Source organism: Podarcis muralis, chromosome 17, assembly GCF_964188315.1.
Source record: "Podarcis muralis chromosome 17, rPodMur119.hap1.1, whole genome shotgun sequence".
NCBI classification, from domain to species: Eukaryota; Metazoa; Chordata; class Lepidosauria; order Squamata; family Lacertidae; genus Podarcis; species Podarcis muralis.
The window spans coordinates 26,113,599-26,134,675 of record NC_135671.1 but is presented as its reverse complement, the minus strand read 5'-3'; the positions used below and the strand labels follow the sequence as shown (position 1 = coordinate 26,134,675).

Below are 21,077 nucleotides of genomic sequence, written 5' to 3'. Positions count from 1 at the left end.
CCCCCCTTCAAATTAATATAGGAATAAAAATACCCCAAATGTTCCTTGTTTTAAAGTAACCCAGGTGAAATTTCATATCTCCAGAATTGTAATTTTTCTGTGCTTTCAGCTACAGTTCTGTGTGTATGAGCTGGAGAGACCCCTATTCTCATATATCACTTGCATTCAAGTCCCTGTGCTTTCATTAGTGCTTACTTGTTAGAAATGTGCTCAAGAAGTGGCACATCTACTACTACTAGACGTTTTTAGATGTGGTGTATCGTTACATTTTTCATTTTAGCCTCTTACACGCATGCACGTAGGTTGTGAATCTATAAAATACAGCATGTGTACTCTCATAGCTCTTTGTATGTGGTGTGTGTATATCAGACACTCCTGTCCTAATATTTTGTTTCAGAGTAAATCCTGCTGATTTCATTTAGGTTTATCTGCAAAGAATGGGTTAGAAGAAAGTTTATCTAATACATACAGGTGTTTGTGAGTTTTGTTTCATTGTGAGTATGACGCCATAGTTTTCTGTTGGTGTTGTCTGGAAAGGCTTTTTTCTGTGTTATATGTTGGATGGAATGTTAATATTTTATATTATTATTTCTTTTTTGTGGTATAATGTATGCCTATGCTTTCCAATGTAAGTCACTCAGTGACCTTATAGCTTGCAAGCAACTAACAACTAATAAATAATAATAATAATAATAATAATAATAATAATAATAATAATAATAATAATAATCCTATATTCTATTTTTTAAAAAATATATAACTGTGCGCGCACACACATTTTTAAGTAATGTATTTTGGACTGGTTTCTGTGAAATACAGGGTTGAGAGGATGTGTGTGTGTGTGTGTGAGAGAGAGAGAGTGATATTTTCCCTCTAACTTCAGACCCACTTTTCACGTAGGAAATGTGTGAAGTTACACGGAAACCTACTTTGTTGATCTAGAAGTTATTATGCTGAATGGTGAATAAGGAAATCAGCATGTCATTGTAAATGCAAACTCCAGCTGCTAAGCTTAAAATGGTTAATTTTCTGTGCCTCATTCAGATTAACACACTTAATTCACAGGCATATGATGATAATATATATATATATATATAAATAAAAAAGCAGCGTGGTCTCCTGATTCAAGGTTGGCTTGCCTTGACTCTTAACCCTAGTTAATTAGATGCTGAGCAAAGCATCTGAGATGTTGGGGCAAAAGTGAGTTGGTCACAGCAGAGACAAGATTGCAGGGATAGCAGTGATAGTGAAAGAATTCACATGCACCAGGTCATTGTGACACTGTAAGCAATTGCAAAGGAACAGTCTGTTAACTGATACAGAGCTGGCGTCATAAGTTAGAAACAACACACACACACACACACACACACACACACACACACAGAAAGCTTCATTGAATTGTCTCCCATTCACCACTAATATTCAGTGTATGTGATGAGACTTTCTTCATCCGTCTAATTTTCATTCTTGTGGTCCAGTAGATCTTCCTTCACAGCTTAGAGATTTTCAGAACTCTGGGCTTCAAATGTGCTCAGGAGTTTTGTTAGTTTTTCATGGCAGAGAAGGAAGGGGGGGTGAATAGGAAAACAGAGACTCAGAACTAAGCCCCCTCTTTACATTTTTGGATTTTAGTGCCAAAGCAATAACCAGAAATTCACAAGCTCATTATTGTAAAAGGTTTAATTTTCACTAGCCATTTTGCAAGTCCTTGGAGTTAAGAGTATGTACAGGAAAGAATCACACCAAATATTATTTTAGGTTTTCCCCTTTCTTTCTACTGAAACTCCTCAATAGAAAGTCAGCTGCTAATTCATCACATTTTCCCAGGACTTTCAGAATGACAGATCTTGTTCTAGGCATAGAAAATATTAAATGTTAATAGAAACTTAAAATGATTCTGAAGGGGAGTATCTCAAAAGAAGACTTTAACTAATGGGGAATAATGTGTTTCTTTCTAGCTTAGCATAGATCACATTGGAAATCTCCTCTACTTTCTGCTACCACTGGTGGTGTCAGTTATGGGCCATCTATTATTGCTTTTATAGGATACCACATTTATGAATGGGGATTGCCATACAGTTTATCGGATCCTATATTCTACCATACGACCAACATGCATTGAAGAGAAACAGCCACAATGTTAAAATTAGCACTGTGCTTCTAGGGGAAGAAATAAATGGCCGATAAAACACATACAGTTGTTTTAATTGAAAAACATAAAATGCAACATCACGAGAAGGTAAATTTACTACACTGCTTCTTACCTGCATAAAAGCACTGCCGCAAATAACCTCATTGCTTACGTGAGGTCTGTCTGTCTGTCTGTCTGTCTGTCTTTCTATCTCTTTGTGTCTACGTCTGTGTATTGCAGAATTTGTGTGAATGTTTATTGGTGTTTTCGTTTGTTTGTTTGTTTCATATTATCTGCCCATGATTGGTGCTCCAGGATTAACTAAGAAGCAGCTAATTTGATGTATAAATTTTTAATATGCATAAATCAATAGATCACTACAACTTATATCACACATTGTGGTGTGGTTTTGTGTGTGCCCCATTGGAATTGGTGAACGGTGGTTAATTTTGGGTCTGTCGTGGAGGGCCGTTCAAAGTGAGAGGGAATGCTATCAGAGAAGTTCGTTTCCTTCATTTGCTTTGAGTATGTCTGTGTTTCAACTATTTTTAAGCAGCTTTTGGGGGAAATAAAGCGAAGTGGCTTTTGTAAGCTGAATAAGAGTGACTTGTGTCACAATGATTCTCCCCTTCCCTAGTTGTCATATGTTTGTTTGCCAAACCTGAACCTCTTTAAATTTATTTCCGTGGGAGATGGCAATCCATGACATGCCAATCCAGCAGAACGTTGCTCCCCTTTAGTGTGCATTGCTGCCTCACTGAATTCAATGGGGCTTCCTTCTGGGTTAAACCATGCACAGAATCATGCTGAAATTCTTCCAAAAACCAGTGGAAATTAAGCACACTTGCAGCTTTCCCTTCCACATAGCACTTTGTGCTGTAAGTGAGCATTGTTAATGCTGCATAGTGGTGAAGGTGAATAAAATATGGATTCTACACAGTATAGGTTTAAAAAGAGCTGAAAAGCCTCTCTCCTTTTTCTCTTTTTTTTGGGGGGGGGCAATGAATATTTAAACACTGATAACAACGGAAGCTCTAACTTGGAATATCTATTTTGAGAAAATAGGACCTGTGACCAGGAGTTGATTTTTTTAAATAAAAAAAGTAGATACTCTCATGCGCCATGCACATTGTGCACAGAACATGAGGTTGAGCCCTGCAGGAAGCAAATAAAACCGCCCTCTGTCCACAAGATCACCAAGTCTTTTTTTTTTTGTCCATTCTTGTGCTTTGTTTTAATATTTCACAATCGGAGGCTTAAAACTATACATTCCTTCCGAAAAAGAACTGAAGGAGTGAAAACATTCTAGTGCAGCCTGATGCACCCAATGGATAGCATGCACCTTAATTTTATTGTATTACAGATCGCAATCAGTTTGTGGTTTCATTTATTGAGGCCATAACTTGTTCCCGATTCTTAGCGCTCCTCTCCAAATTTTGAGATGTTTACAGTTATAACATGGGAATTCGTTGGCACTCCTAAAACCAGAATAGCATAGGCAGCTCGCTTACCAAATCAGAAAAAAATAGGGTATCATATGTTTCCTGATTACCTGAACCCAGGCAAATCCCATTTATGATTCTGTATCATTGTATCAGGTAAATGTCAAGAGATTTAAAGGAGTACAGTAGTGGCTGAAATGGCAATTTGGGTGTCAGCCACTGAAAATCTACCTTTTGCCTTGTATTATTTGCACAGTGCCCACATTTAGGCGTTGACATGCTGTAAGTTGGGAGTTTTGCTTTGTGTATATGCCCGTTTGGGAAGGCATGATAAAAATGTGTGACCAGACGCCATGGCTTATCGTGGTGGAGTGCTGAAAGGCTGATCAATCCAATCTTTATGGCACGTAGGGAGGAACAGGGAAATAATGTGCAATTAAGTGTTTCCCAAATATTGCTCTTTTCTTTCTGGTTTGTTCTGACCAGTAAGAATTCCAGCCAGAATGTTAGGCTCCCTGTGTTCCAAGGATAATAAAATGAAGCACAAATTTAAAATAACTACGCTTCCGTAGAAAAGACATATAAAACGCGAATTCCATTTTCGGTGCAAATAATTGCTAACACGGCACATGTTTAAGTGAACATTGTTTATTGCAGTGCGGTCTCTTTTTGAATCTAAAATTGAATTTGAATTCCCTAATGCTAACAAATGAAATATTTTGCCATAATAAGCTTGAAGAGGAGTATGAAGTAGGGGAAATTTTTGAGGTCTTAGAGTTGGACAGGGTTGTTTTACATTGATTTGATACTGGGCATGTTGAATTCCATATTGATTGATTTAAATGCAAGAGTTAAACACGTGGTTAACATTCTCCTATTAAAATCCACAAGTCTTCCAGCCTAATTTCATGCATATTTTCTCAGACGTGTTCTGAGGGAGTTCCATCCTTATAAGTTTGCTTGGGTCTGAAGCTCTGAAGGAGATTTTCCTTTCTGTTAGATTGGATCATGATCTTAGCTTGTCCTTCGTGGTGTTTTTTTGTTTTTTGTTTTGTTTTAAAAAGAAAACACAAGTTTGTTAACTTTGTTAAGGTAGCATTAAGTGGCTATTTGTTCCCATGACAATTGATCTAAGACCTATATTTTCCAAGAACATCTGAACTAGCTATCTGGAGAAGAGGGAAATATCTCACACTAATGAAGACTACACGTGGAAAAAATAATAATTACTTCCAGCTGGCTTTACGCAATAACACAACTAATATTAAATTGAGAAGCTTAATTAGCATGGATTTAATTATATTATTTTTGCATTCAGAGCGAGCATTATAATTCTGTTTTTGAAATGTGCATCTAAATATTTGTCAGTGCACGAAGGTGGTTGGTTTTGTAACAATCAGGCATGGATACAGGAAAAAAACAACCACCCTGTTGATCCGTCTATCCTGCCTGAATACCCTACAGCACTTGACATTGCCAGCATGCCTCCTGCATCTGGTGGCATATGACTGTCATTTTGCAGGCAGGATATACGGAGAGATTTTGCACAATGGAGACATTCATGAAAGCATTCCTCATCTGGGACTTTTGCAAACCCTCATTTTATTGACCCTGTCAGGATTTAAACTGGTACGCTGTCAGGTTACGTGTTGCTTTATCTATATTAGGTGGTCACCCCTTTTTTATATATAAAAAAATTAAATTAGAAATCACCAAGAGGGTGCAGGTTTTTTTGTGGGGTGGGGTAGGGAGGAACACAGAGAATGAAATACCTCCATCACTCATGTTCAGCATTTTACACTCAGGGAGATTTCCATTGCAGTTTCTGAATGAGGAATGAACCTCTCATTGCATTTCCTTCTATTGGGATACATGAACCAAAACACTATTGAATCACACATATTTGTAACAAGGAGAAACAGGAGCTAGGGGTGTGATCCTGATTCTGTTGTAATAAATGACAAAAGCTCCGGTTTTGTTTCAGTATATTTCAGATGGTGCTCATAGATCATGTGGTGATTTGGGTGCCACTCAGCCAATTGCTGTGTTAAATTTATTTTGGCGAATTTTGTGTGTGTACATAGTACAAGTGACAGAGATGCTCGGAGTCAATGTCTCTTTGCCCCCTATTCCCTGAAACATCGAGGTATACAGGTGATGTGATGTCAGCGTACCACCATAGCTGCCATGTGTGTTAGACAGGGCCAATGCACACACAATGTGAGGCCTGATCCGGGGTCCTGTTCACCCAGCAGCTACAAGGGCAAAACTAAAAGAGACGCAGAATGGCAGACGCTCTGTGTGCCTAGTTGTGTACAGGTGAACTCATAGGCACACGCTTAAGCCTTTCCTGCTTAAATTCCCCAGGTCCCTTTAGCTTGGTTTCCATTTATGTGTTGAGCCTGAAATCGCTCACAGTTGGGCAGTAAGCCCCATTGAGATCAGTAGCACTTACATCCAAATTGTGGCGGTGGGTGGGTTGGAATTTGCAGTCACTGTTCAAAGTACTAATTGTACGTGGTAAGATTCTGTTCACCTGCAGCGATGCTTTAAATTGCGTGCAAAATATGTGCCTGATTTACACCCATATTACTCTAATTTTGTCACAAGCTACATTGTGCTCTTCTTGCTGAAGATCTGCTCCGTGCTATTTTTAATTGAGTTTTTGGTGTGTTTTTAAGCCCATGCTCAAATCGTACAACAAAACTCCAGACATCATTACTGAGAGCTGTTTATTAAATGAGTTCTCCAGGCTCTCGGTTTCATACAAGTAGAGATCTCTGCAAACACATCACCCTTTTTGTTATGGATACTTGTATGTTCTTAATAAACCCATCTTACCTACCAGCTGCTCGTTAATGGTTTGCATTTGGTCCAGAGAGTGTGTGCCGAGTAACCCTATGCAGAACTCAAAATAGGAAGCACTGAAACACTATGTATTATCTCTAGATTTCTGATGGAGCTGGACTGCAATATCATCATGCCATACCACTGCTAAAGAGTCCATTGAGTGTTTGTTATCTGACCTGGAGCTGAGTTACAGTATATCACACAGGTGTCCCCTGTGCAAAGAAAGCTATGCTAGGACATACCTATGCCGGTGCACTTTGTGCACAGTGATTCATTTTGTTAGGGCTCTCATAGACATTCTCAGTGAGTTGTGTTAAGAAGCTGTTGAAGCAAACACCTGTGTTTCACAATGAATTGCTCCCTCCATTGCATGCGGTCCTAACATTCTTGCTGCGGCAATATTTTACATGGGTCATTTTGAACACAGGGCAAAAGCAACTTGAAAGAGATCGATGCATGTCTGTATGTAGAGAAATTATCTCTTTTTTTTAAGGGTGCATGTCAACCATAGACATAGTATTGTTTCTTAAAAACAGATTGTAAAGAATGCAGAAATACTTCTTGCAATATTTTTACAAGGCTGGGGAATCTAAAATATCAGCATAACGCGATGCAAGCTTATGTAGGTTTACTTTTAAGCAAGTCCCACCATATCCAGTGGGGCTTCCACTCGAGTAAGCATGCACTGAATTGCAGAGAGTAAAACCCAAACCGGCATAGGTTCCTCCTGTTAGAGACTTTTGTTTGACAGGGAGGACAATGACATGGGCAGAGTTCCCAATCCCCTACTCTAGTAGAGAACCCAATTGTTCTCCAAAACATTGTTACAAAGGCATAGTAGAGGCAGGAGTGTGGGATTGAGGGCTTTTATCAATTCCCATCTCATTGCTCTGAAAAATTGCCCTTGATTGTATTTCTCTACCAAATCTGCTCCCCTGCAGCTGCACCCCTGTATACACTTGCTTGGGAAAGAGACCACTGAGCTCAGCAGGACTTACTTCTGAGTAGATATGTGTATGCATGTGCTGTAAAAGAGAAAATAGAGTCTTACTACACCTGTCACCAAGGAAGTAGAAAGTTGTAAACAGCTTGGGATCAAGTTGCTTGAGAGACTGCTTCTCCACATGCCAGTTGGGCTGGGGGCTTGAGATCTGCTGGTAGCGCCATCTTTGAAGAAAGCTCAAAGAGCTATAACTTACCAACAGGTTTGGAAGATTTAGTTGACTCACTTTTAGGTGCCAACTGAGAAGTTGCTCCTTCTTGGACAGGCGTCTTGGTGTAAGATATACCTAGAGCTCAGACTAATGCAGAATCACAGAGCTATAGAATTGGAAGGGACCCAAAGCTCATCTACTCAAACCCCCTACAATGCAGAAATCTCAGCTAAGGCATCCATGATGGATGTACTTCAAAAGGTTGTTCTGAGGATAAAACTTGGAAGGGAGCACCATGCATACATGCCACTTTGAGCTCCTTGGAGGAAAGGTTAGAGATAAATGCAATAAATCAAATCTGAATAGGTAATAAACACAGACTTTTGACAATAGGCCATGTTTTATTGTAATTGATTTTAATATTTGCATTCTTGATGGTGTATGTTGTTGTAAATAACCTTCCCTGGGATCTGCGGAGGAAGCATGGCATATATGTTAATAATAAAAGGTAAAGGTACCCCTGACTGTACTGTTAGGTCCAGTCTCAAATGACTCTGGGGTTGCAGCGCTCATCTCACTCTATAGGCCGATGGAGCCGGCGTTTGTCCGCACATAGCTTCTGGGTCATGTGGCCAGCATGACTAAGCCGCTTCTGGTGAACCAGAGCAACGCACGGAAACGCTGTTTACCTTCCCGCTGGAGCGGTACCTATTTATCTACTTGCACTTTGATGTGCTTTCAAACTGCTAGGTTGGCAGGAGCAGGGACCGAACAATGGGAGCTCACCCCGTTGCGGGGATTCAAACTGTCAACTTCTGATCAGCAAGCCCTAGGATCAATGGTTTAGACCACAGTGCCACCCGCATCCCAATATGTTGTTGTTAATAATAATACTAAATGGCTGCCACTAATCCCACTTGCCAAACTCCCTTCTTCCTTACCTGGCCAACCCCCAATTACACTTCCCCCTCCTGTCACCTATCCCCTCACAGTTTGCCCCCAACTACCTGCTCCAGTGATGTACAATAGGGGGGACTTCAGAGAGCAGTTTGCAGCAGTGGCAGCTGAAATTTGAAAGCAACCTTATCACATTACCTTTGTGATGTGAGAGCCATAGCATAACAGCATCTTCCTGTACTATGGTGGCAATCTCAGGAGCCTTTACCTGCTCCCTATTTTAGGATGTCTGCTGTTGGAAGTCTTGGGTAATGCTGGCATGCACTGTGTCCCCTCCCACATTGCCTGGGGCACTGATGTTATTTCACAGCAAGAGAAGGTGCCACAGTGTGGCTGCTCCCATGCTACGAAATGTAACATGAGAAACCCCCGAAGCAGTCTTTTGAGGCTGATGTTGTCTTCTAAAGTCACCAGTGAAGTGTTATGGTCCAGCAACTTCTGAGACACCGAAGAGATCTTGGGGTTCACCGTTCATATTGCATATTGCAACTGTGTGAGGAACCAAATCACCTTGGGCCACACTTGGATGGCAAAAGGCCACATCCAAAGACCAATTAACTTCTTGTTGTTGTCATATTACTTGCCAACTCTGTTTAGGACATGTATATCTTCCAAGACTTTCAAGACAAAATTGCCAGCTATGGACTGGGGAGCAAATGTCCCTAATTGTTAACCATATAATAGTGTTTTTCCATTGAAATCAATGGGTTATTTATCCTGCAATAGTTTGTCCAAAAGGAAAAGCCTTATCAGGTTCCATAGTAGTACTGGCTCTGATAAGCAAAAGCTCTTCCTACCTCCTCTCTGCCTAGAAAGAAACTAGTATGTATTGAAAAACAACAAATTTAGCCTTTAAGTTGAATTTTAAGTTGTACATTTAGTAATGCTCCTTTTCTGTATCTTGCCCTGTACAGTTCTGCAACTGAAATTGTTACGTTATGTCCGTAAATAGCATAAATAACTTTGCAGGTTCATGATCCAGTACTGTATTGCTGATCCAGGGTGAGTCGCACACAGAAGTAGAACTTGCAAATGCAATTAAGTAGAAGTATTCCAACCTGTTATGCTGAGCCACTTAGTTTGTGCACAACCCCTTGTTAAGTTCTCTCTGGAATGGTTTCATGGTACCTTCAATATAATGTATGCTAAGGTAACTGTAGACTAGAGAGATGAGTATTTAGATAGAATCATAGAATTGTAGGATTGGAAGAGACCACAAGGACCATCTAGTCCAGCCTTTCTCAACCTGTGGGTCCCCAGATGACGTTGAACTACAACTCCCATCACCCCTAGCTAGCAAGGCCAGAGCTCAGGGATGAAGGGAGTTGTAGTCCAACAACATCTGGGGACCCACAGGTTGAGAACCACTGATTCTAGTCCAACCTCCTGCAGCGCAGGATTTTTTTGCCCAACATAGGGCTTGAACCCACAACCCTGAGAGCCAGTGTGATGTAGTGGTTAGGAGTGGTAGACTTGCAATCTGGTGAACCGGGTTCACTTCCCCGCTCCTCCACATGCAGCTGCTGGGTGACCTTGGGCTAGTCACACTTCTCTGAAGTCTCTCAGCCCCACCCACATCACAGGGTATCTGGTGTGGGGGAGAAAGGGAAAGGAGATTGTGAGCCGCTTTGAGACTCTTTCGGGTAATGATAAAGCGGGATATCAAATACAAATTCTTCTTCTTCTAAGAGAGTCTGAGCTATTCACATGTGAAGTATCTTCAGCTCTATTTGAAATTTCTTTGGTTTGTTCTCATTTCTTCCACTCGCCCTCCACACCACTGTATATCGAAATAATACCCAACATATGCACTTTTTATAAATTCACAAATTATGAAAACAAAACCACGTAAAATGTTACATTAGGGAAGGGGAAGATGTGGTGTGGGCAGATGCCAGCTGGAATCTGATAGATGTATGTGATCTCTTCTGTGGCATCATTTTATTGATGAAGTGGGAATGTGGCTAAACAGAAGCTACAGCTGTTTTGTTAAATAAGAATCCATACAAATTCCAGCTGTGAAGTTATAGATTAACAAGGAAGGCAAAACTTCCATTTCGGCATATCTGCAAGTTTTACTGACATACCTACTCGCTTGGCAGTGACAGCGGGCAAGACATTCGACAGATTTTTGTCCCCATCATAAATACCTATTCAAAACAAGCCTTGCTGATTTGAATGGAATTTGTTCCAGGGTGCAGTTCAGACGTCCAAACTCAGCTTTGCGACCGCCTGTACGCTTTTGCATGCTTACGGAGAAAGTCACAGTGAGTCTGAACTGGTTAAGAGTTCAGAGATTGCTGCTAGCTTTATCTGCTGCCCAGTTCACATTAATGTTTCTTCCCATTGACAAAATAAGTGGAGCTTGCATGTTATTTGTGGGGTCTGCCTGGTGTTTTTACATGAGTAGAATGTGTGCTTTTATTTAAAATGCATCTCTGGGTTATTTGTGGGGCATAGGAATTCATTCCCACCCCCCCATATAGTCCGGCCCCCTACAAGGTCTGAGGGACCGGGGCCAGTTCTTAAAACCTTGTGATAACCAGCACTGCTGCTATGAGTTTTAATCAGCTTTTACTTAGAATAACCTTTTTAAACCTACTAAAACCAACAAACATTTTACACAGTAGAAATTCTCAGGCACCTGCTTCGATCTGCAATGCTTTCCAGAAGAACTTGCAATGAAGTCACAGGGAGAACAGGTCCTGGACAAGGAGTGGAGCACTGAGTATGAACCAAAACCATTTGTCCGCAGTGGACAGCCGTAATAGAATCATAGAAATGTAGAGGCTGGAAGGGACCCTTAGGGTCATCTGGTCCAACCATCTGCAATGCAGGAAATAAATTAGAGCACCTGTGACAGGTGACCATTCAACCTCTGCTTAAAAGCCTACAATGATGGACAGTCAACCACCTTCCAAGGTTGTCCATTCCACTGCCAAACAGCTCTCATCATTTAGAGTCAGCTCCTGTAACCACCTTTGGCATAGTGCAGCTGTTGCTTGTACTAATTTCTGTTTGTATATAGGATTGTGCCAAGCATGGAAGTGAGTGCATTAACAGCACAGTAATGTATGTACCATCGACTTGAACACAACCATCCCTGTGCCCAGCACTGGCAGCTAGTCGTCTGTAAGAGCAGCAGTTGCCATGCTCTTAATTTATTCAGAATTAGGTTTTTGCATGTTAATCTAGAAGAGCCTTCAACTGAAATGGTCCAATCATTAACTTTTCCAAGAAATCAAATACCAAAATTCTCAGTCAGACAGGGAATGAATAAATGAAGAAAATCCCTTAATTAATAAAGAAAGTCTCTTTATCAATCATGCCAAATATAGATCATTTTAAAGGCAAAACGCATTTGTTCCCGTCAAGCAAGGGTGGCTGGAAGAAACTTAAGCGGTGCTAAGTTCTCACTGGGATGCAGTTGGCTTCTTTTTCGTTTGTTTCCAAAACTTGGGGAGGGAGGCGGGGTGAGGAAACTAAGCTAGAGAAAAGACCAGAGATTAACAATTTGTTTTACAGCCCAGTTAAGAATTTCAAATCAAGTGACTGGTGCAGCGTGTAACGAAGCATCCACCAAGTATGTCAGGATGATGCTGGTATGCCTTAAAAAAAAGGGAAAAAGTTCAATGTCAACACAGCTGTAACTTACCACTTTTTGAAACCTTTCACCTGGGAGTCAGATAAAATATCTCAAATTTGGGCAAGGGGCTGGGAGCAAGCACAGGGGAAGTACTGTTTGAAATGCTATTCATTCTTGCGAAATAACATTTGTACGCTTTGCCTGACTAGATAAATCTATAGTGGGGGTTTTTTTCCTTCCCTCCCTCCCTCCCTCCTTCCCTCCTTCCACCCCTCCTTATTTCATGTGCCAGGCTGTTTTTTTCATTATCGTTTCCTTGTCTGCCGTGTTTATCTTTTCTGAAAATGCTGAAATGTAAGCTATTGCAGCTCTGGGTGGGTGGCATAGACTTTCACAATGTCTTCTCTAAAAAGAAACAGAACGAGCATTTTATTTAGACTGTACAAGCCACTAAGAGAACTTAATGCAGCTGCATAAAAATGAAAAGGGGAAAAAAAGCATTTCAAAAAATAAAATAAGAATCTTGTTCCGTCCCTTTCTAAATACCCCTGGGGCTTTTGATTTGGATACTTCCAGGTTGACACCTTTTAAACAGGATGGAGTGACAGTGGCGCTCAGCACATCCTTAATGTTCCGCAGAACCCTCTTCACTTTTTTATGAACTCCGAAAGCGTGCTCATCCTTAACAAAATGTCAAGTTAAAACATGTCACTTTGCCGTTACTTGCTTGCCTTTAATCAAAAGACTACTCTTAATGGTCTGTTTTACTGTAGGCAGTTGTAAAATAAGCTTCCCAGTAGTGCTTCGTACCCATTACCGCTGTCATCTCAAGTTCTTGTCCCTAGTTAGCCCCAGCAATGGGAAAAGAGCAATAGGTTCAAGGATGCTGCCGCAGCTGAAGCAGCAGTTAGGCAAGTGCCACATACAGTAGTCCTGCCCCAACAAAAGCCTATCGGGAAGCTTTTGGGGAAATGTAGACTGTGCATTTAACACACAAACAGCTGCTGGCTGGCAGCTCTGTTTTATCCAGTCCTTTGGCTGTATACTCCTCATTTGGCGAGGCCATCTGTAGCGCGAGACCGCGATATAAACCGTTACTTTGGACATATGGAAATTGCCTCGAACTTCCAAAGTCCGTGCTTCATTTGCTTGCTCTTCTAGCCTAATCTTTAGTAGTCCTAATCCTGTGATTCTGGGTTGCGAAAATGCAAGACCTGTCACAAACATCCTTTGCATGAGTGTGTGTCTCTTCAATATAGTGAATTGGAGGCTTGTTTCCCCCCCCCCCTCCTTCTGAGGGGATAAAATGACCCTTCAACCTCACCAGGCCATTTGTCAGTTAATAGCCTCTTCTGCTAACAATGGCATGCAAATCACAGGTGGATGTTGGCTGAGTAGCCTGTACATCAGAGGTCACCCTAAAGCTGTTAGTTTGATGACAATGCACCTTGTTTCCCAGCGATGCTTTGGAGATTCTAGCTTACGTGGTTGATATAAATTATTTTCATAATATATAGCTTGACTTTAAATTATGTGTGTGTGTGTGTGTGTGTGTGTGTGTGTGTGTGTAAAAAACAAAAACACCTGGTTAAGTATTCAGGCTGCTGATTACACTGAAGATGTGCTTCGTGTGGTTGGTAGACTGCTGGTACAAAGGATGACCAGAGATTGTGTGGCTGTTTCATGCTGTCTTGTTTGCTGCACAAAAACTGCATTTTTGCAGTCCTTTCTGGCTTCTGACCCTCTTTTAAGCTGGCGGCAAATGTGAGAGATCTTATTTCGGAGTGCTTCACACAAGGAAGTTATGCATATCTCTGCTGCTGCTGGGTAGTAGAGAAAACACCTTTAATATTAAAAGGATATGTTTAAAAGTACATAGAGAATTCTAACAGCACTGGCATAAATCCTGCTGAAGAGCTAAAACCACAAAAGAAACCATATACTTCCCCGTACCCAGAAATGCAGAAAGTGTAACTTGAATGGCTCATCTGTTTTCATTCAGTTTAGTTTTTCCATGCATTCTACATTTTTGTCCATGTAACTATTTAATGTAACATTTTAGTGAAACTTTACAAGGTCAGCCCTGGGCTCTGTGGCCATGAGGGACTGAGGGTCCCAGGTCCTTGGTGGTTATTTCAGACACGAGCAACTTCTCCTGAAGCAGCTATACTCATGCTATACACTTTGGAGGAGGGTTTAAAGCAACACAATACATTTGTACATTCAGAAAGAAATAAGTTTAGGTGCTGGAGGTGGGGCGGAACGTCAGGCAGCCGAGAAACCTTCACTTCAAAACCTCACTTCTTGTTCCATTGCTGCACGTCGTATATGGGCATTTGCACAAAGACCTGTACAACTTTCCAGCACTCCTTGGTTTTAGTGGATGGGGAAACGATAAGCTAATGTTGCATTTTGTGTATTTGCATGTGTGCTGCCTTGTTTCATAACCTTCATCCTCAACCCTCACTTTCCACTGCTCTAAACAGAAGCTGCAACTATTCATTGCTTTGATTTACCTTTTTCTTTACGTGAATGATAAATTAAACAAAAAAACAAAAAAAACCCTCCCTTTCCCAGATACTCAGACACTGCACATGTTTGCCATCTTTTGCTGAGGATGAAATCATTAAAAGAAAGGGGGGGGGGAGAGAAAAAAATCCTAATACAGTGGTACCTTGGTTTGCATACGTCTTGGATTACAAACACGTCAAACCCAGAAGTGCATGTCCCAGTTTGCAACCTTTTTTTGGGATTACAACCCATTTTTTTGGGGGGGGGGATTGCGAACAAAAATTTTTTGGAGGCCCCATTGGCGAAAGTGCGCCTTGGGTTACAACCTGTTTTGGTTTACAAACGGACTTCCAGAACGGATTATGGTTGTAAACCAAGGTACCACTGTAAATGCATGCTTCCCAGGTAACAAAACAAGGAAGGGCAAAAACTTTGGTTACATTTGCATTGTGTATGTGTGTGTGGAATAAAAATAATTATATATTCACATGCTGTCATACAACATGCACCTAAACAAAACTTGCATTAGGCAAGTGTCCTCTTCCCCTGAAATCCAAACCTGAAGGGGCGCTGGAAGTCCCACAGCCAAAATTCTGTCAAGTGCTGCTTTGGCTTGCTCCATGATGGAATGTTGGCTTCTCTTAAGGGCTAAACTTCATGCCCTGTATTTTGTCTGTTTTGTGCAAAATGTCCCTTCTCCATAGTTCTCTACTAATTGGGCTACACGTATACCAAATTTCAGCATCCTGGGTGGCCTGGAACTACCTCAACTCCCTTTAACTCTCCGTTTTGAGGGGGTCAGTGTACAAATGTTCCAGATTCAGGTTTTTTTTGTTTGTTTTGTAATTGCAGTGCTTTGGGCTACACGTGTACCACACATTTCAGTGCTCTAAGTCACACACACAAAAATTACTCTTTACCGTTTTCAGGCGCCTGTGAGCTATACAATGTGTGAACCGCAAACTAGTTGTAGATGTAAGGGTTAGTGATTTTTATATACCTAGAAGTTTGGGCTGCAGTCATTCCCTGGCTCACAATTGTGTGTGTTTGTGTGCTGTTGTTGTTTTAAGCCATGCACTTATTTAGATTCAGCCAGCCTGACGCTCTGAATACCTTGGCCACTTTAAAGCACTATATAAATGCTAAGTATTATTAAATATTTGCCAGCTCTGCATACTCTAGATTTCTTTTTAATAGAGCCAAATTCCTCTTTAATTAGGGCAATGCAATCTAATAGAAGAGGAGGCAAAGGGATTGGAAGTTAACTTGACCTCGCAGCAGTCGGAAGGAGCTAATTCTATTGATCTCTAAGGCAGCACCCCCCCCCATGTGCACTCCCACAAACACCACAATAAAAGAGCTACCATAATAAAGGAGTTTTTAAGATAAAACATAAGCATTTAGATTGTATGCATGTTCAGCAGTCAAGTCTCCACGTGGCTGTTTGTAACTAACGTTTCCTAGTCTTTCCTATTTCCTTTTTTTTTTTTTGCAGCACAGCTGTCACTTGTGCAGCAAAAAACGACTTGGGGGGGGGAGGGAGGGAAGGAAGGAAGGAAGGAAGAAGCCCTGCTAAAATCGTGTCACGTAGCACTAATTCATCTGCTCTCATTAGAGTGAGCGAGGGACAGCATTGATGGCCAAGAGCTGCACTCCACACATGACACACGAACAGTTTGGGGAATAGAAAATTGCTTTCTCAGGAAGCCCAGCCAATTAAGGACTTGACCATATTGAATGTCAAGTGTTAATTTAGGTTTTTCTTCATTTTCCCAGTAGTAATGCGGGTCCTGTGATGAGCAAATACATGTCAAGTAAAAGTTGATTGCATGAAGGACCCAGGTATTATATGTCACTGACAAGTCACAAATATACTCTAGTCTTTTAACCCCTTAGGTGAGCCTGGGCTGTGTTTGTGGAAGGGGAGAAAGAGGGATTAACTGTACTATAACGATAAGAATAGATACCGTAATTTTCGCTCCAAAACACGCACTTTTTTGCTCCTAGAAAGTAAGGGAAAATGCCTGTGCGTGTTATGGAGCGAATGCACGGATCGGAGCCATGGCTGCCGTCAGTCAAGCAAAGCGGGAGCCACTTACAGGCTCTACGAGGCTCTGACTTTGCTTGCTTTAAAGCGACCTGGAGCCGGGGAGGAGGGAGGGAAGGAGAGCCATGGCAGCAAAGCCGGCAGCAGCCGCTTACAAGGGAGGAGGGACAGACGCTAGCAAAAGTCCATGCACTCTCTAAACAGAGCAATGAGGCTGCAGAGGGAGGGCAGGAAAGATAAAATTTAAGTAACCAGCAGCAAAATAAAACCAACCTCGAGCTCTGAGCCAGCGCAGTGAAAACCAGGAAGTAAAAAAAAAGGCTGGGGAGGGATGAGGGAGAGGGGAAAACTTCGCAAATCCCCCGCGTCTCAGCTGGGACAGAGCAGCTTGTTTTCAGGCAGGATAGATTTGAGCATTGGCTGGGTCCTAGTGCCCCTATCTCTTTTTTGTGCTCCATTCTATTGCTGCTGGTGGCTGCTTATCATTCAGGCTGCAAGGAGGAGCGCTTTTACACAGCTAATGGCGAATCCCCTGCAATCCAAGCCCTCCTCACTTGCTCAAATCTATTCTGCCTCAAAACAAGGAGCGGACGGAAAAGGCTGCAAACTGTTAAATGGAAAAAACCCAGGCACAGGGCAAATACCTTAAGTATACCTTTAAAGCAACAGTGCTCTTTCCCTCCCTCCTCCCCGCTCAGCTCGCAGGAAAGCTCCTTCTCTACACCCCCCACACGTGCTCCTTGTCCCTTGAGTTCTTTTCCTTCCCTCCCCACTTAAAACGTGGTTACAAAGCACGGATCCACATGGATCCTCAGGATTTTTGCACTGGGTCACCCCAAATTCGCCATCAGATCACATAGCATTTCCATGGCTATAGCCTGCACCAAAAAACACACACACACACACTGTTTCATGGGGGCGCAATGGCGCAAAAACGTGGTTACAAAGCATGGATCCACATGGATCCTCAGGATTTTTGCATTGGGCTACCCCAAACTCACTGTCAGATCACATGTCTGTGGCCACAGCATGAACCATAAAAATCATACATCCACTGTTTCATTTAGAATATTTTTTCCTTGTTTTCCTCCTCTAAAAACTATGTGCGTGTTATGGTCTGGTGCGTGTTATAGAGCGAAAAATACGGTAGCTTACATTAGGGAGAAGGCTGGGAGGCGGACAGGAATAGTAATTTGTGCAGGAGGCCCCGTTCAATATTCTTGCAAGCAGTGTACAAATATGACACCACTGTTTTGGGGTTAGGGTTTTTGATCTTGAGATACTACGGCAGAGCTGTGTTAAGTGTGGCACACCTCATTTAGATCTCCCTTTATAAGGATCTCAAAGGATCCAAATGGGCTGCCCCGTGCCAAGCAGCGCAAATCTCTTCCTCTCACCCTCTGCTTTAAAAAAAATAAAGGAAAATCTGTTTGCTGTGAGTAAATTCGAACGGAATATTCTTCCAATTATTTATGTGCACTTAAGATCACAACCTAAGGAAAATAGTGAACTCTGCCTCCCCATCACCCACTCCCCCAAAGACTTCTGCCTGCCCTGCATTTATTAGCAGCGTCTTACTTTGTCAAAAGGCCACCCTCGCCCGCCCCTCTCTTGCCCTTTTGTCCAGTACCTGCCTGCAGTGGAAAAGGAGACTCCCTTGTGCTTAAAGAGTGGTTGTGTTTTCTACTTTTTACTAGATTTGGCAAGGGGAGGGGGCAATACTTTAGAAATCATCTAGAGCATCTAATTTCCATTCATCAGCATATTATTTACATATGAATGTTGTGAAAATAAGAGAGTGTCTGTTTCTGTTTCAAGTGCATAATTGATGTGCACACAATAATATCTCCACAATGGGCCTGGGCGTTTGCTGTGTGGCACTGTACCCTACAAATAACAGTCAAGTGGAGCTGGCAAACCTGAGATCGCTGAAGAAGTTGTCGACACCTTTTGAATTTCTTTCTAAAACAACAGTGTCACGTTTCTGTATTTTGGGGCACCAGATCATTAGTTCTCCCTTTGCTAAAATAAAAGTCACAGCATTCAATAATGTGAGAATGTATAGGTTTTTTTAAAAAAAGTAAGTATATATATTGAATCTTTGCAAATGTATTTCAGCATTAGAAACTAAGACATCTGAAAGCATTGATTTTCTGATTGAAGTCAAACACACACACACACAAATCATTTTCAGAAGTTTTAAAGATATAAAAATTATATATTGTAATTTTATCCATTTTATAGATTTTTGTCTCGATGAGTAAAGGGTTTCGTTCTTTAGTTTTGTCATGCCAGGTCATATTATAGGAACAGAATGGACAGGAAACAAGTAGCCAAGTGCATTCTCCTAGTTGTATTATCCAGAAAGGGGTGTGTGTGTATAATTTAGGTCTAAGATTCTTATTCTTTTCTGGTTATCTTTCTTTCTCCCTCTCTCCTTTAAAGAATAAAAAGTGGGAGTGGGAAATGAACTGAGCTGCCTGTAAAACGAATCGCAACTCATTTCACAGTTCCAAGAATCAAATTGTGGCTTCATTTTTTTCAAAAGGTTTTCCTATTTCATGTCAGGTTGTGTGTGGGATTCCCACTTCACCCCCTCTCTGAGCATAAATATCTAAACTAGAAGGTGTCAGTTTTGAAAGCACGCCATGTGACTAATTGGCAGTGAGGCAACTCGCGAGTCAGTGAATTCAGGACAATGACTTCCTTTACAACCTCCTATGTCACTACAAACTGCCTATAAGAATTTTCCTGCTGCCATTCTTTTGACAGTTCATAGATTTCATCTCTCTCTCTCTCTCTCTCTCTCTCTCTCTCTCTGTTTCATTCTCCACTTCTGACATTCCAGGTCCTATCATGTTAATTCATTTAGCATACAGAACAGCAATTTTAATTAGAGCCCATACTGAGCTTTGCCTCGGTCAAGTTGTGCTAAGGGACTTCGCCAAGTCTCCTTAAAACAGAAAGTTGTCGATGGCACCTTTTGCTTGCTGATTCAAGATTTTCCTCCTCCTCTGATGCCACTTTTTGACTGATGGTACCTAATGCAATCAGCCACTGCCAGCGAACAGCCCAGCCCTGCCTGTTCTTTTTTTTTCAGAATCCTTTATCCCCTCCCCACCCCTCAACAGGACAGGCACCCCCCCACACACAAAGCTTCACTTCCCAATGCTTAAGCAGAAGATGCCTCCCTTTGCACGTGTTTTTGATAAATTTAAGAAGTCAAATAGCTGACACAGATGGATAATCCAAGTGTATAGGGTGAAGAGTTATAAATTAACACATTATTCCCTCTTAATGTGAAATACTTGAGAATGCATTTTCTCAGTCCCCTGACATCTACCCGGTGAGGGCTCGCATTGTACTTTTCAAGTGGCATTGATTTGTTAAAGCGCTGAATTAGCATCTTAGGCCAGCTGCCTGTTCCACTGTTGTGGTGTTGGGCTCGTCCGCCCTCCCTCCCTCCCTCTCTCTGCCTTGCTTCCTGCTGCCTTGGCCACACACAGGGCTTCAGCCTGCTCACCCCAGTTTTTTCTCTCTGTTCTCCCCCTCTCTCCCCCTTTTTTGCCACTGAAGCAGGTTATATCCTTTCTATGTGCAGGAGAAGAGAGCAGAGGAACGCAGCTCCTGTTACAAGAAACCTACTGTACATGGCTGGAGTGTGCTTGGCTGTTCGTAAAGAAACGAGCGAGTTACAGTGTGCCCAAACAAACTTGTGCATTGTCTTCTCTCTTTCTTTTTGCAACGGTGCCGAAGCTTCTCTCCCCCGCCCCCTTCCACGCCAAGTACACAAATGGGCAGGACTTAAAAACCAGAATGAACATACATGCAAGTCAGAAAAGATGTGAGCAGAGGGCTCGCATTTCAAAGTTGTTCGCTTACTTAACGTGGAGCAAATCGTTCTTCTGTGTCCAAGGATACCTTGGGCTTCTGCCACTTTTGTGAAATGTACAGTTTGGTCACAGACTCGGACGTTGTTGGTGTCTGAATTTTGGGTTTTGTTTTGTTTTCCTTTGTGCTGGGAGAAAAAAAGAGAGAGAGATCTCTACAGACGTCTTCTCCTTTGGTCCTTCTGTCTCAAATGTTTCCACAACAGTTTAATTCTTTATCTTTCTTATGGTGGGCCCTGACAGATTGTGAAGCATTGCCCTAATTGACTAAATCGCATTACCAATATATGTATTCCAGTAATGAAGATTATGCACATGAAATTAACATTACATTTCATTTAAAACTGCTAATAAAATGCTGACATTTTTATTTGTGGATTCTTGGCATGGTAACTCTGCAAAATCTCTGAGAGCCTACAAAGGGACTGTGCAGTAAATTAGAACAGAGTACTGCAATGACATCCTCTTCTGTCAAAGCTAAACTCCCTTTTTTTTGTTGCCTATTGCCT

General features: G+C 41.6%; 1 protein-coding gene across 7 annotated transcripts in view; it reads left to right on the top strand.

The window, feature by feature from the left end:
• The window catches only part of BNC2 (basonuclin zinc finger protein 2), a 404,961-nt gene that overhangs the window by 126,263 nt on the left and 257,621 nt on the right, over positions 1–21,077 (top strand). The window lies entirely within an intron of this gene.